Consider the following 15,981-nt stretch of genomic DNA (forward strand, 5'->3'; position numbering starts at 1 on the left):
CGTAACTTGTTGCATATGCCACATCTCTTTGATCTCCTGTCTTAGGTTCGCGTACTTCCTGATTTTTCCTGCCTGGTTTTCTACAGGTTGCCACTGTTGGGTACCGCTTTGTCAATCAGATAGGTAGCGTTTCCACCTTGTCAACAAGGGTTATGTGCAGGATTGTCCTATCCGTTATTATGGCGCAGTCCCAGTACAGCTTGTGAGTTGGGGTCTCTAGTACTGCCCTGGGGTTCCTACTTGTAAAAAAAGTAAATTGCAGCCATTATCAACTCACTGCAGGATGGAAGCCTCCTCAACAATTCATGCTGAGGGAAAATGGACCATAATCTACCACGCTGGTCCAGTGCGGGCAGATCGACCGTATTCAGCAGTCAGGGGCTTGAACCCCGGTCTATTCAAAGAGCGTGTGCCACTGCACTCCCGCTCCTGACCACTCGGCTACGGAGGCCTTCTGTACTTGTAGTACGGTACACTTTCTTCGACCAACTGGTATTTCCTTGCTGGCTTCTGATGTATTATCCTGGCTGCCTGGTCGTGTCTATGAGTGTACTCAGTCTGGGTGATCATCTTGCATCCCGCAGTGATGTGTTGGATCGTTTCTGAGGCCAGGTGGCATCGTCGACATGTGTCATCGGACACTCCGGGCTCCTTGGCGATGTATTTTCTATAATTTCTGGTGTTGATTACCTGGTCTGTCTTGGATGGCGAGCATGAATCCTTCAGTCACGGGGAAGAGCGTCCTACTTGTGAGCCAGGCATTGGAAGCAATTTTATCTATGTGCTCTTGATGGAAATCATTGTAGTGTCTGCCATGGAGGGTCTTCTCTGCTCATCTTTCTAGCTTCATTTGTACCTCCTGGTTGAGGGGGGACTCCTCGCTTCGGTTCAGTGAGATATACCACTTGTCTATCTTCCTTGTGGCCTGCTGGAGTGCTCTGCTGTGTGTTTCTGGAAGTAATCCTTCAGGTTAACTATCGCTGTCTTCTGTTGTTCAATGAGGTCTATCAGGCCCCTTCCTCCATCTTCCCGGGCAATTGTCAGTTTGTGCACTGCAGATTTCGGGTGGTGTTTGCGGCTCTAGATCCTCCTTGTCTTTCTCATGATATCTTCCAGCTTGGTGTTAGTCCAATCTATGATCCCCCAAAGAAGTACGTTAGCACTGGAACTGCATAGGTGTTTATGGCTTTAACTGTGTTCCCTCCGTTCAGCTTTGCTTTCAGCAGACTCCTGAGTCCCTCTGCCATGGCCTTGATCTCACCTCTAACGTCAACTTTTCGCTGACCTTTGCATGTTTTGCCGTCAGGTTGTTGTTTGACCTTTTTGACGCCAGTCCTGGTACACTTTAACTACAGCGGCTCACCCCACCAGTTCAACTGTTTTGGAAATCGAGGCACCAGCTTGTCAAGTTCCCACAATCTGTCGTTTATCAAAGTCCGTTATCCTTCCTTTTACCCATCATACTCGGAATTTTACTACCTACTGAATTACTGACATCTTATTCTACGTAGGTCGACTAACTGCCCACTCTCGTACCAAACATGGCAACATCAATTCAGTGATCACTCAGTGTATATACGTTATACATTATGAAACAAGAGAAGACAGCTGAGTCGATTCATAGGTATTAGTATGAAGTACATATTATGATATTAGGGCCCCCCCGTAAATGATTACATCTACCAATATATTTATTTGTCTGTAAATTGCGTGTGTTCTCTGGTCGATTTGCTGTTTTCTGGACGAAAAAACGCCAATTTCGGGAGAAAAAAAACCTTGCTATCTACGCCTGAGACCGAATAACCCAGCCATGGAGTGAATAAAGCCCACTAAAGTTCCTCGCGTCATCGACGGGATTCGAACCCGGGCCTTTTCCTCCCGGTGTGGGGAGCATGAAGTACAGTGCCTGGAAAAATCAGCAAATACATTTCAAATTTCTAGTTCTGTTACTATATAGTACGCCCTCTAGGGTAGCAGTCTATAGCATTGCCATCCTACGCACACCAGGTAAAAAACATCTGAGTTCGAGTCCCGGGCGGAATTTTTAAGGCTTTTTACAACGTGGCTGAGTTAGTAAGTCTCACACAAAGGTAGCATGGTTTTTTCTCCTGGAAATTCGGGGAAATCATCCAGCAAATAGAAAATCGACCACAGAACATGTGCAATTTACAGACAATATAGAAGGAGCAATTTGGCCTTAGTCGCTGATGCTCCTAAAACTTTAATAAAACAAAAACTACTATATGATACTACATTTCATTTCGACAGGGGATATTATAACAATAAAGCATTCTTCGGAGTTGCCTGCAGGATTTATCTTGGTACAGAAATAGTACGTTTGAAGGTCACTTTAATATTGTCCGGAAAAAAAAATAAATAACCAAAAGTAAAGTGTCATATTTAGGGCCAACCGAAAATTAACTCATGTGTAATATGCCATAAATTTTGTGTCGATTTGCCTGCTTTGCTGGATGAAAAAACTGGAGTTTAAGAGGGTGACTTCGCTATGTAGCTGAGTGAGCCACTCAGCTACATAATGCCATAAACCCTTAAAATGGCTTGAACCTGCGCCGTTTCCAGCCGGAATGGGAGATGGTGTTTTCAACCGCTATGCTATCTACACTGACATATCATTATTGTAAAATAAAAAAAATTAAGTTAATATTGTAAAGGAGATTGCAGAGTCGCTCCATGCTGATTCCTTTAAACCCAGACATTTTTTTTTTTTTTTTTTAAATTTTACACAATAGAACAAATTGATGATGTTACAAACTGCATTTTCGCAATGGGAAGCCTTCAAGCAATTAGTCATTGAAGCTTCTAAGCTTTTCATACCAACTAAGAAATACTGTTCAAGGTTTAGACTTAAGTGGACATAGATGAACTACTTAGACTTGTGGCAGAGAAAAAAAAAACGATGGGATGCATAAAAATTATTTGGTTATACAGAAGCCTATGGTAGATATAAACTATTCTGCAATCAAGTCACAGAGATGTTAGGCAGATGAAGGTAGATTAGCCAGAGAAGTCTCTGTAAAGAAAAACAGCAAAGGCTTCTATGGTTGTATGAACTGTAGAAGGAAGGGGATGAATCAGATTGGTTCATTTGATATCAATGGTTTCATTGTTGGTGATTCTGCTCAGGCAGCTGACAAAAATCGACTGAATATTTTGCATCCTCACGGGAGGAATTCTGTAGTGAACTGGAGGCCAGAAGTTTATCAAACTCTAACACAGAGCTAAATGATTTTGTAATAACTGGGAGGAAAGTGGAGGAGAAATTGTTGAAGTAAAACATAAGAAAGGCACCTAGGAAGATGGGATCTATACAGTTATATTAAGGGTGGGAGGATAGGAAGTAACCAACACTTAGCTATAAATATGAGAGCATCCTTTGATTCAGAGGAGGTCCCCACTGACTGGAGATGTGTAAATGTATCCCCAACTCACGAATGAGGATGAAAGGGTGGCACAATTAATTACAGACCTAATAGTGGAACTTCTGTTCCAGGGAAAATATTAGAATCACTGGATAAAGAAGCATTGCGGGATCATCTAGACAAGATCATCTGAACTATAACTGCACCTTGCATTAGCAAGGTGCAGTTATAGTTCAGATACTGTTGCACATTAGACTGATATACAAATTGCAGCAGTATGGCATTAGGTGTAAGTTGCTGCTTTGGATAAAGGGATGGTTGAGTGGGAGAAGACAGAGAGTGGTAGTCAATGGACTCTAATCCTTGTGGACTTTTATGATTAGTGGAGTCCCTCGGTGTTTGGTGTTTAGCATTAGCAAGGTCACATGATGCAATAAAGCAAGCTTATATAGCATCAGCCAAAAAACAAAACAAAAAGAAACCCCTTCCCATTTCACCCATCCATTCAATCCATATGCTTGTCCAGTTACAGATGTACCAACTGTGCACTTCCACTCAGGGCAGTGGAAAATGAAAAAGACTTGGGGTAATTGTGCAGTCAGGTATGAAGTTTTCAGAGTAGTGCAGACAGGCTGCCAGAGCAGCTCATGGGGTGCTTGTCAATGATATACAGGAACTTTGCAAGCAGGGATAAGGTGATTGTCCATTTGTTCAAGGCAATTTTTCCCCAGGGGCTCATATCTGGTGAGTATGGGCTTGGTACACCCAGGGTTCTGAGCTAGATATCATCATTCTTCTCTTTCTTGATGATTCCTTTGTACTTCTGTCTCTCCCAGAGTAACTTGGGAATTTTTTTTGGCTGGTGCAGCATAAGCTTCAGGCTTCCTTGCACTATATGGCTAATAATAATAACAATAATAATGTTCAGGGCACACTACATACTGCATACAGGTCTGGAAGTCTCATTTTAGAAAGGATGTAGAGCTGCTGGAATGAGTACAGAGAAGAGTAAGGGGGATTGGGTAGGGGAATAAAGGCTTAAATTATGCAAATTGCAGCATCTGGAGACTAGACACCTCTGAGGTGATCTGATTGAGGTTTATAAAGCTTTGAATGGTTTGAGCAAGCTCAATGCTGATGGGATTCTTCTTCTTGTAGAAATTGAGGAAAGACAGTTGTAGAATAAATTTGAGGAAAATTTGCCTTTAGCCAGTGAGTGGACAATTGCTGGAACAAACTTCCATCTGTCATTGTGGAAGTTGATAGTTTAAATGGATTCAAAGAACTGGATAGGTGCAATGGAATGTTTTTTTGGCTGATGCTATATAAGCTTGCTTTCTTGCATCATATTAGCATTAGTAGAGGCAAATAATGCAAGAAAGCAAGCTTATGCAGCATCAGTCAAAAAAAAAAAAAAAAAAAAACAAAACCACCTCCCATTTCACCCCTCCATTTGTTCTAAATGCCTCTCCAGCTCAGCCTTAAAAAAATTTATTTAGTCTATCAACTTCCACAACAAAAGATGAAAGTCTGTTCCACCAATCAACTACCCACTGGCTAAAGGCAAATTTCCACACATCTATTCTACAACTATCTTTCCTCAATTTGAATCAATTTTCCTGAAATCCAAGTATATGATATTAAAATTATTTTTGGCATTCAGTTCCTTTGTGACCACATCATAGTATCCAATCAAATTGGTCAGACAAGACCTCCCTTTAACAAACCCATGCTGTCTTAACTATTACTGCAGTCTTGTCTAGATGATCCTGCAATGCTTCTTTAACCAGTGACTCCAGTATTTTCCTCGGAACACAAGTTAAACTAACAGGTATATAGTTACCTGTGTCACCTTTTGAACCCCTTTGTGAATTGGTGATACATTTGCACACCTCCGTAGCCGAGTGGGCAGGAGCGGGAGTGCAGTAGCACACGCTCTTTGAGTAGACCGGGGTTCAAGCCCATGACTGCTGAATAAGGTCGATCTACCAACCCGCACTGGACCAGCGTGGCAGATTATGGTCCATTTCCCTCAGCATGAATTGTTGAGGAGGCTTCCACCCTGCAGTGGGTTGATAATGGCTGCACTTTACTTTTTTTTACTTTTTTGCACACCTCCAGTCCATGGGGGCCTCCCCTGAGTCAAAGGAAGCGCTCATAATTATGGCTAAGGGTTTGCTTACTTCCTTTAACATAACTGGATAGATCCCATCTACCCCAGGTGCCTTTTTTATGTTTAACCTCAACTTCTCTTCCACTTTGCTCTTAGTTATTACAAAATCACTTAGCTCCCTGTTAGAGTTTGATAAACTTCTGGCACCCCCTCATTGGTTGGTTGGTTGGTTGTTAGGAGCATTAGCAACTAAGGCCATATTGCTCCGGGATATGTGGTGGGCATTCCCTGACGTTTCCGCATCCTCCGTATTTGGTGGTGACTGGCTCAAATGCCGGTCTAATCAAGCAGCAGTGCTATGCACTGCTCCTTCTCACCTGGCTACAGAGGCACCTCTCCTCATTGAATAACTCTTCCTGTGTGAATGTAGATGCAAAATACACATTCAATTTATCAGCTAACTGAGCATGATCATCAATAGTCAACTCTTCTATGTTAAGTGATTCATCCCTTTCCTTCTAGTTTGCATAAGTAAAGAACTCTTAGCTGTTTCTTTGCATCCTTTGCCAAAGATTTCTCGTAATCTGCCTTCGCCTGCCTTTTGTGACTTGATTACAGACTAGTTTATATCTGCCATAGGCTTCTGTGTCACCTGATACTTCATATGCATCCCATACATTTTTCTTCTCTGCCACGTCTGACATCCATTTAGGCCTAAACCTTGAACAGTATTTCTTAGTAGGAATGAAAAGCCTAGTAGCCTCCAAGATTAAGTCCCCGAAGGCTTCCCACTTAGAATTCAACATTGGTAACATCATCGGTTGATTCCACTGTACAGAATTTAAAAACTGTCTGACACCTTTGTAGTCACCTTTACGAAAGCAAAAGCCCTTTCCTTAAACCTTGATGGTAGTTATATCTTTTAAGTAATTCCCACATCAGTACATTGTGATCACTGTCACCCAGTGGTTCCTTTATCTGCAAATTCTTAATGCATGAATAATCACTGCTGATAATCAGATCAAGAGTATTAATCCCTCTGGTTGCCTCCCGAACATGTTGCTGTGGAAAACAGTTATCCAATAAATCCACAAAAGTGTGTGATTAACCAACCCACAAATTCCAGTCAATATCTGGAAAGTTAAAATCCCCCATTATAAGACAACCTGATTTACTGGCCCACTCTGTTCCTGTATACAGTTGTTCGTTGTACTCATCACAGTCATTTGGCCTATAACACACTTTACATGGAGAAGGTAAAAGTAGTTACATTTGGTGTGTTACATGAGATCAACACTATTGCTTCTTAACTGGTTATCCTCACAGATATCAAAGTGATTATAATAATGATCGTACTATACTCAGTGGAAAATGCCACTTAGAATCCATAAACAACATGAGGCTTTTTGTTTTTTTCCCCTCAAAAAATGGCTGTTATTCAGTGATAGATAAGATAGAATGGGTTTTCTCCAGAAAACTTGGAATTTGCAATTATAAACACCTCTCACACACGCGATGTTTTTTCTTCATGTTACTTCTATATATACATATCAATAACATTAAGTAGTAACAAAACTACTTTAGGGAGAGAACATAAAACTAATGAGCAAGTACGGAGAGATCTAAATATATAAATATGTAGCTGTAACATAGAGGATGGAATTTCCAGGTGACAGTAAATACTTATTGACTGCTCCTCACATACAACACAATATAGTTGAAGTTTCTGATGTGCCTAAAAAAACCCTGCAATATAAACCAGCAACAGTACATGAATCTTTTAACATTATCCTGAAATTGAAGCTCATGCATACTGTGTACTCAGTATTTAAAAAGTCTTAGGTGTTTTCTTACACTGAACCAAGTGATATCCGCTAATGAATGCTGAGTTTCCATATACAGTTCTTTGGAGATTGCAAACTTTTTTGTCTAAAGTGTCATGTGTAAACATGCCACTTTAAGAATAATTCCTTCTTTCATATTCCTTATTCTCAAATGATCTACTTAGGAAAGTTCTTTATTATGAAAATTACAGCTTTGCATGTATCTTTAGTATTAGGGAATTTTTAAACTAATTTTTGTTGACATTCACTGTAAGTTCATTATCAAGATTCCACTAAAAAACATGTTGTTCAATGGTATATAGCATGATGTTTATTTACTGGTAATGATGTGTGCAACTTTAAATACAGATTGTGACCAACTAAACACTTGAAATGCAGAATTGTCAATTTCTCTGGTTACAGAACATCCTCCACTACCACCCTAACATAATTACACTAATGATTACTTGGTGGCATTGCAGTTAATATAAATATAATGAAGGTTTACTTTTAAAATGAACACCCTGCACTAGTTAGTAACAGGCTATATAGACAAAACCTTTTGTCTATATAGCCTATTTCCTTCCACACTTCTCACTACTAGAAGATAATGATCCAGATTCTCGTCTCCCCTTTAATTTTAGTACGCAAGAAGTATCTAATATGCTGGACCTGAGGAAATTTATGTTTGGTCACAATGTTGTCAACCACCAGAATAAAGAGCCTTATTCTGGTGGCTGACAACATTGTGACCAAACATAAATTTCCTCATGCCCAGTATATTAGTTTTTCCCAATAGTTTATATTTAGGCTCCCTGCTCTTTGGGACTAATTTCACTGCAAAAATTCCAACACTGTTCAATTTCCTGACCTTTGCAGTACCTTATACACCTCAAAATCGCCACACACACACACACACACTGTTTTTCACACAGATCCAGACTGTGGTTTTCCTAAGTCATTAATATTTTTTAAATTGTATAGCATCATCTAACAGTTGATTCTGCTAGTTATTTAAAAATCTGAGATACTACCAGGAAAGCTGGTTCAAAGCTTATTGGCTTCTCAGCTGGTGGGTGGTTTTGATTAGTAAACATATGCCAAACTGAGTGAATAATGTATTTTGTTTAAGCAAACAGCCAAGTGGAGTGTGGAAGAAATTTCATTTAATCACATAACAACCATTATGTGCACATTTCCATTATATGGGTTGCACTAACCATATGCAACATAAACTGACTCTGACAGCTGCTTTGCAAGAGGAATGGAGACTAATTCCAGACTTCTATCAGACGTAGCAGAAAGTACTTTCAGGAGGGTTAAGGCTAACATACAGTCTAAAGGTGACCTTAGTATGTATTAGGTTTTTGAATTAAAAGCATTTTTTGTAACTGACTGCATGTCTGTGTCCAAATATTTTTAGTCATAAAATACTCTACATGTTTTTTTATGAAAATTTTCAAAAGCTTTTTAAAATTAATGAGTACCACCATCTATGAAAATGATATTTGAAATAGAAGGGTATCTGGCTTATGCAACATATTCAGGTATGTGTTCTTACAGTTAACATGTCAGGTTATTTGTATTATATTTCTTCTGTACAGTATAACACAAAGATTGCTAGACATATATAACACAAAGATTGCTTAAGCATACATCACAGAAAGAGCATGTCAATTTCCTTTAAACCAACCAACCAATTTGTTTAATAATCCTCAATCATTGTGCCATCTTCAACTTCCATCACACTTTAATGTTGCTGCACATACAGATTAAAGAAATGAGCCTTAAATATTGTCTCTCAGAGCAATCACTTAACCTCTCTTGAAATGATAATGCTCCTCTAAATCCACAGTTGCCTAATTCTTACCAGTCAATATGCATGCAAAGCATATATTTTTATTTTATTTGTTTATCTCAATCACTATGAACAATTTATATTATTAAGCAATAATTATAATCTTAATGCCCTTAGTTAACCAACTTTATGGACAAATAAACCACTCCATATACAGACTGTAAAACTTTTTATATTTGAAAGGCAGGAGAATACATAGAACACAAAGTAAAAAACACAACCTTATTTTTATGGAAATTTTTGTATTCATCCGCTGGTACTTAAAACATGCTGTTCAGTCAAACTATACAGGGTGATTCACTACCAGTGCAACAAACTTGCAGGAGGTGTAGGGGGCACAAAGACTACTCGGAATCACATGGCATTGCAGGATCCGAAATGCTTTCGTTGTGCGGTAGAGGACGTTGAATGGGAGGTCGCGTGAACAGCGATCCCGCTGGAAGTCAGCATTTGCGAACTGGCTCCCGAGGCAGTAGGATGGACGAGTATTCAAACGTTGAACTGGCCGACATGCACCTCACGTATGGAGCTGTGGACTGTAATGGGCGTACCGCCCTGCGCTTGTACCAGGAACGTTTCCCGCACAGGCGTGCTCCTCATCATACGATTTTTGCACGTGTGCACAGAAGGTTACGTGAGACTGGTTGTTTCACGAGAGGTACCATGAATCGAGAGCGAACGATGAGGACGCCAGACAATGAGGAGAATGTCCTACGTCTTGCAGAAGGCAATCCAAGTACGAGTACTCGAGCGATAGGCCAACGATTGGGTATTTCCCAATCCACTGTATGGAGGATACTGTCAACAAATCAAATGAGTTCATACCGTCTGCAATGCGTCCAATCATTGGAGCCTGCGGATGATCCACTCCGGAGGACTTTTGCTACTTGGTTTCTTCAACAGAAACGGTTCGCAAATGCTGACTTCCAGCGGGATCGCTGTTCACGTGACCTCCCGTTCAACATCCTCTACCGCATGACGAAGGCATTTCGGACCCTGCAATGCTATGCGATTCGTCTTTGTGCCCCCTACACCTCCTGCAAGTTTGTCGCACTGATAGTGAATCACCCTGTATATAAATACCAAGTAATACTTGCTGATTTTTTAATTAATAGTAAGAGTGTGAAAAACATGGGACAATGAAATAAAAATGGCAAACTATATAGCGTGAAAAATGTGCAAGGTTTGTTAATTTCACCAAAATCAGTTGGATAATAAAAATGTCACAGCTTATAAAATAGATAATTATGTTTGTGGCTGAAAGAGCTTTTAAAAACTGCTACTCATGGCAGAAGAAGAGAGGAAGGGGAAAAGGGGGAAGAGATTAGCACAATAGCTCCTCAAGTTGCAATGTATGTGTATTATACGTGTGAACCATGTATTATTGGGTTTATTTTGCAACCTAAAAATGTGCGAGGTTTCTCACTGTTAGTGTAATAACAATGACAAGAATTAGTGGATTTTTATAACAGCAAGACTGATTTATGTTTATCCCACATGAATCTATACATCAAACTGAGTCCATTTATATTTTTGAATCTAAATTAAAACAATATGGTGTGCTAAGAATAGTGATACCATCACAATCTATACAAATAAAAATGCATGTTTTAGCCATACTCTGTTCCTGCTAACTTTTATCTGAATATTTGTTTATCTCAGGATAAAGTTAGAGTAAACAGACTTTATGGATTAAACCCATATAGCCATAGCTATTTTTTTTTTTAAGTTTCTTGGAATTTGTTCATACTAAATTAGTTGTTCAGATCTGGGCTGGTTAGCAATGGTTCATTTTTTATAATGAAATAAAAAAAACGGAGGATTCAATTTTTCTACCCATCCAGTAGGACTTCATTTGAAGGTACATATATGCAATCTTACATACATCATGTACATCGTACATACATACATACATACATAAGTATTCAAAAAATTTCTTCTCGTAAAGATCAACAAAGCTTCAGCATCATTGATACAATGCAGTGGTGACTAATAAATATTGCCACAGCTATTTTTGTTATACAAAAGCTTCTTAGTGGAAGGCAGCATGACAATAATTCTGCAATAGTTTTTATTTATAATGTGCTTTTATAAGTCTTTATACAGTGTAATTGCCATTTCAGAATAATATTACAGGTATTTTGCTGCATATCAGTATTATTTGTCATATACAATCTACCACATATTGTACTGTGTATCTTTAAATCAGCATAAATACTTATAATGCTAACAAATGATTACAAAGTTGCAGTTTTAAAACTTTTTTTTATGATAAAAAAGTTTTGGAAGCAAGTAAAATTTATTGAGCAAACCTCAACTTTGGTTGCATTTACAAGTACTACTGCACAGTAATTAAATTTACATTCTATATACATATACTACATTATATTTTACAGCATACACTTTCAGAAGAATACAATACTGTGCAATAAGAAAGCTTTGAATTTATATAAAATTTTTATATTTATAATATAGAATTTTTTCTCTCTCCTTTTTAATACAATTAAATTTTATTGCTTCTGTGGGTTCATTCAATGTATAGCATATGTAGCTTCAAATTTTAATGCATTTTGCATTGCTTTTCTTTTACAATTTCTGTTAACTACAAATATTATAACATTTTCAAAATTAATATTTGATAACACATATTTCATAACATTTTAACTATTATGAATTTAACTTTATCAAAAACATCACGTTTTTCAAAAATATGAACTACAAGATTTTAGTTTTGCAGCTTTAATCTTGATTAAGAATTTAACAAATATAACAATCTGTCACTTGCTTCCATATAACAACAATACTAAAATAAATTGTAATATGATTTAAGATGCTTTCAAATTTTTCTTTTCACCGGGAATGCAAACAGTAACAGTTAGAGAAGAACACAAGAATATTTTAGCTCACATATTAGTACTGTGATATGAACTTTCACATAAAGAAGTACACTTTTTTTAAAATGATGACTGATAATTTTTGAAGCATTCAGACAACTGGGGCAATAACATATCACAAGTATTTGAATACAGGGTGTTACAAAATTCTGGTCTCATGGATTGTAACGAGTTTTCTTCTTTTGTGGGTCTGAATTACATTTTGATGATCAATATGGTATATACCACCTAAAAGAAGGTAGGATTAGTGCGTGCAGATGGAGAACTGTAATGAATTTTGCAGAAGTCATTCAGAAAAAAAAACCAAGTCTATATAAAGTTGGCAAAATATTAGAGATAGAGAGACTGAAAGAAACTGGTTCTATACCTGGTCAGAAACACACTGTATAACTTCAGACTAGTATAGCTGAAAACAACGTTTTGTTGATTTTATTGACAAGTACACAGCGAGTCCTAGTCATTCTGTAAGAAAAGTCACAGCAGAAGCTGGTCTTAAGTCATGGTCTATGTTATAAATCCTGAAAATATATAACTTGTTCCTGCACACAGTTCTGAAAGTGGATACTGGATATGACAGTTCACCATGTCTTGTAACCTGAGAGTATTATTTTCAGTGATAAGGTCCAATTTTACCTGAACAGTTCAACGAATTATCAGAATTTTAATTTTTGGCCATCTTCGTGTGATTCAAGAAATGCATGTACACAAAAATGTGTCATGGTATGGATTGGTGTATTCACAACACAAATCTGGATGTCCCCTATTTCTTAGAATAAATTATTTTTGGAAACTTATACTGCAAGTGCTAAAGGAAGTAGTTAAACCACACACTTGCTACTATAGACACTATATTGCCTTGGTGTCAGGTGGCCAGAACATCACCCCACATCACAGTGTCTGTACATACTTGGTTTGATGAAGAATTCTATAATTGGTCATTGGGTTGAAGAGGTCCAGTGGAGATGCAGCCAAGCTCTGATCCTGAATTACTAGATTATTTTATACATTTGAAATGTAATGCCTACACATCACTTAGACCTACTGAAGAGCTTACGGACAACATACAGTTGAAATGTAAACATTACAGATGATACAATATGCAATGTCATGACAAATTACCATCTTCATTTGTGTGAAGACAGCAAACAGTTGGAGCATTTGCTACCATAAATAAATTTTCATGATATCCCTGTGAGGCCAGAATATTGTAAAGACTCATATATATACATTAAACTGAAGCAAAAAATTGATTTTGTGAAAATTAAATATACAGGGTGTTTCAGTTAAACGTTTCAGAACTTCTAAGAGGGGTAGGGTACATCCTGACAACTCGAAATCATATAGCAATGTGGGGTCGGAAATGCTTTCCTGAAGCGGTGTTGTACACAGAAGCACCATAAAGAAAAGAGACCGTAAGTGAGAAATCGTTTTAATAATACATGAAAAGAAGCAAAAGGTACATGGATTAAAGTAAGTGTTCGAAGTTTCTTCCACGGGCTACAATGCACGCCTCACAACTCCGACGCATGGACATCCGAACATTCTGGAATACTCCAGGCGAATTTCGAATTTCTTCGGCAGCTACTGCGATTCTTGCAACCAGCTCCTCAGCATTGTCAACAGGGGTGTCATAAACTAGCGATTTCATATGACCCCAGAAATAAAAATCAAGACATGATAGGTCGGGTGACCGAGCAGGCCAACGCACGGGACCACCACGTCCGATCCACTGTTGACCAAATGTGACATCCAGGTAGTTACGAACATCTCCGCTATAATGGGCAGGGGCTCCATCATGTTGGAACCACATTGTCTGTTGCGTCGATGCAGAAATCTGTTCGTCTCTCTCAAAAGTTGTGGCAATACTTGCTGCAGAAAGATCAAGTAGATAGGTCCGGTTAGACGACACGGTAACAGGTAAGGTCCGATGAGGTGATCTCCCATAATACCGGCCCATATACTGACCGAAAATCGAATCTGTGCTGCACGACGTCGTATTGCATGCGGGTTCTCGACCGCCCAGATATGGTCGTTATGCGTGTTGAAAATTCCTTCCCTTGTGAAGGATGCCTCATCGGAAAACAACACTTCAGCAGGAAAAAGGGGATTTGTAGCACATTTTCCAAGGTACCACTGTGCGAAAGCAATACGAGGTTGAAGAAACTTCGAACACTTACTTTAATCCATGTACCTTTTGCTTCTTTTCATGTATTATTAAAACGATTTCTCACTTACGGTCTCTTTTCTTTTTATGGTGCTTCTGTGTACAACACCGCTTCAGGAAAGCATTTCCGACCCCACATTGCTATATGATTTCGAGTTGTCAGGATGTACCCTACCCCTCTTAGAAGTTCTGAAACGTTTAACTGAAACACCCTGTATATTATTATTATTATATACCATGTATTGGCATGTACTATTATTATATACCATGTATCTAAAAAAAATTTTACCTATTAATGTCTTTAAATAATTTACTCTTTACATATCTAAAGTAATCCAAAGACATCAATGAAGTAGTCCAAGGGACAAAAAAAAAAAAAAAAAAGATCAATGTAATTTAACAATTAAATCCTTTCAGGAAATTACAAGAAAATAAGAATATGATCAAAATATTACTGATTTCCAGAAAGCAACATGTGGACAATAGAGAAAGTGTACTGATAAAAACAAGACACACTGAAATTCCAAAAAAATGAATAAAGTCAGTAAGAATATATAAAAATCAATCTTAAATCTATTAATTATATTTAATAGCTGAGATCAGTAGTTAACACAGTGGCATATCCAGGTATCATTGTAAGGTGGGAAGGGATGGAGACTGAGTCCAGTTATCATCGTAAATGGGGGGGAACATGGCGACCAGCTTTTGAGTTTTTTTTTTTGTTTTAGAACTCCTCCCACATTCTTTTTCTTTAATATCAGAATTTTGGTTGAGGGCATATGCTCCCTCTGCCCACCCCTGAATGTGCCCTTGAGTTAACATATATTCCATTTTGCTCATTTGATCAGATGAGTCTCAGTCAGTGGGTATTAAATTTATAGTTCTATTGTATAGGGCAAACTGTTTTGTTCTTTCCTACATACTTTCCATTGTTTTACTAAATACTTTCCATTGTTTTACTACATATTCTTTCCATTGTTTTATTGGATCTATTCTCCACAGATGGTTGGTAAGTAAATAAACATGTACATAATATAGACTGACAAACCTGTGGGAAGGGTAAATTCATACATAACTATTTTTCAGATCAGTACAAACATAAAGAAGAATAAGAAATAAATAATCTGAGCTATTTCTGTAAGTGAAATCACTAATTTTAGAACACTATTATAAGTAGATAAGCCAATAAGTAAGAAACATCTATTTCCCTCATCGATTCACATATATATGACATATTATTATTATTATTAGCCATAGGGTACAAGGAAGCCTGAGGCTTATACTGCACCAGCAAATATAATAATGTTCTGAAAAGCTTACTAAATGTCTGAAAATAATTATCTAAAATATATCCCCAATTATAATATTTATTTGTAACTACAACTATAGTTCAATTTAATAAGCCATCAATGTTCCTATTCATCTTTAATTTATATTGATATATAAAAATTTATGCATATATAAATTTATAAAAAAAAAAAAAGTTTAATATTCTACATTATAAGTTAATGTGGGTTAGAAAAGAAGAGAGAAATGACAACATTCTATGTAACTTATTTAGCAGAATAAGGATAAAAAACTAATGAGCACTGATTGAAAACCATCTCAGAAAACTCAAAAAAATAGAATGAAATATCAAATGCACTTAGAATAAACAGAGGTCAAACTGAAACAACAATGATCATCCATCATAGTATCAATTCCTTTTTGTATGTGATATCAATATGATGGTTAAGAACAAAATTTTGA

The sequence above is a fragment of the Mastigoproctus giganteus genome, chromosome 3, assembly GCF_048544385.1.
Source record: "Mastigoproctus giganteus isolate SK-2022 chromosome 3, ASM4854438v1, whole genome shotgun sequence".
Taxonomy (NCBI): domain Eukaryota; kingdom Metazoa; phylum Arthropoda; class Arachnida; order Uropygi; family Thelyphonidae; genus Mastigoproctus; species Mastigoproctus giganteus.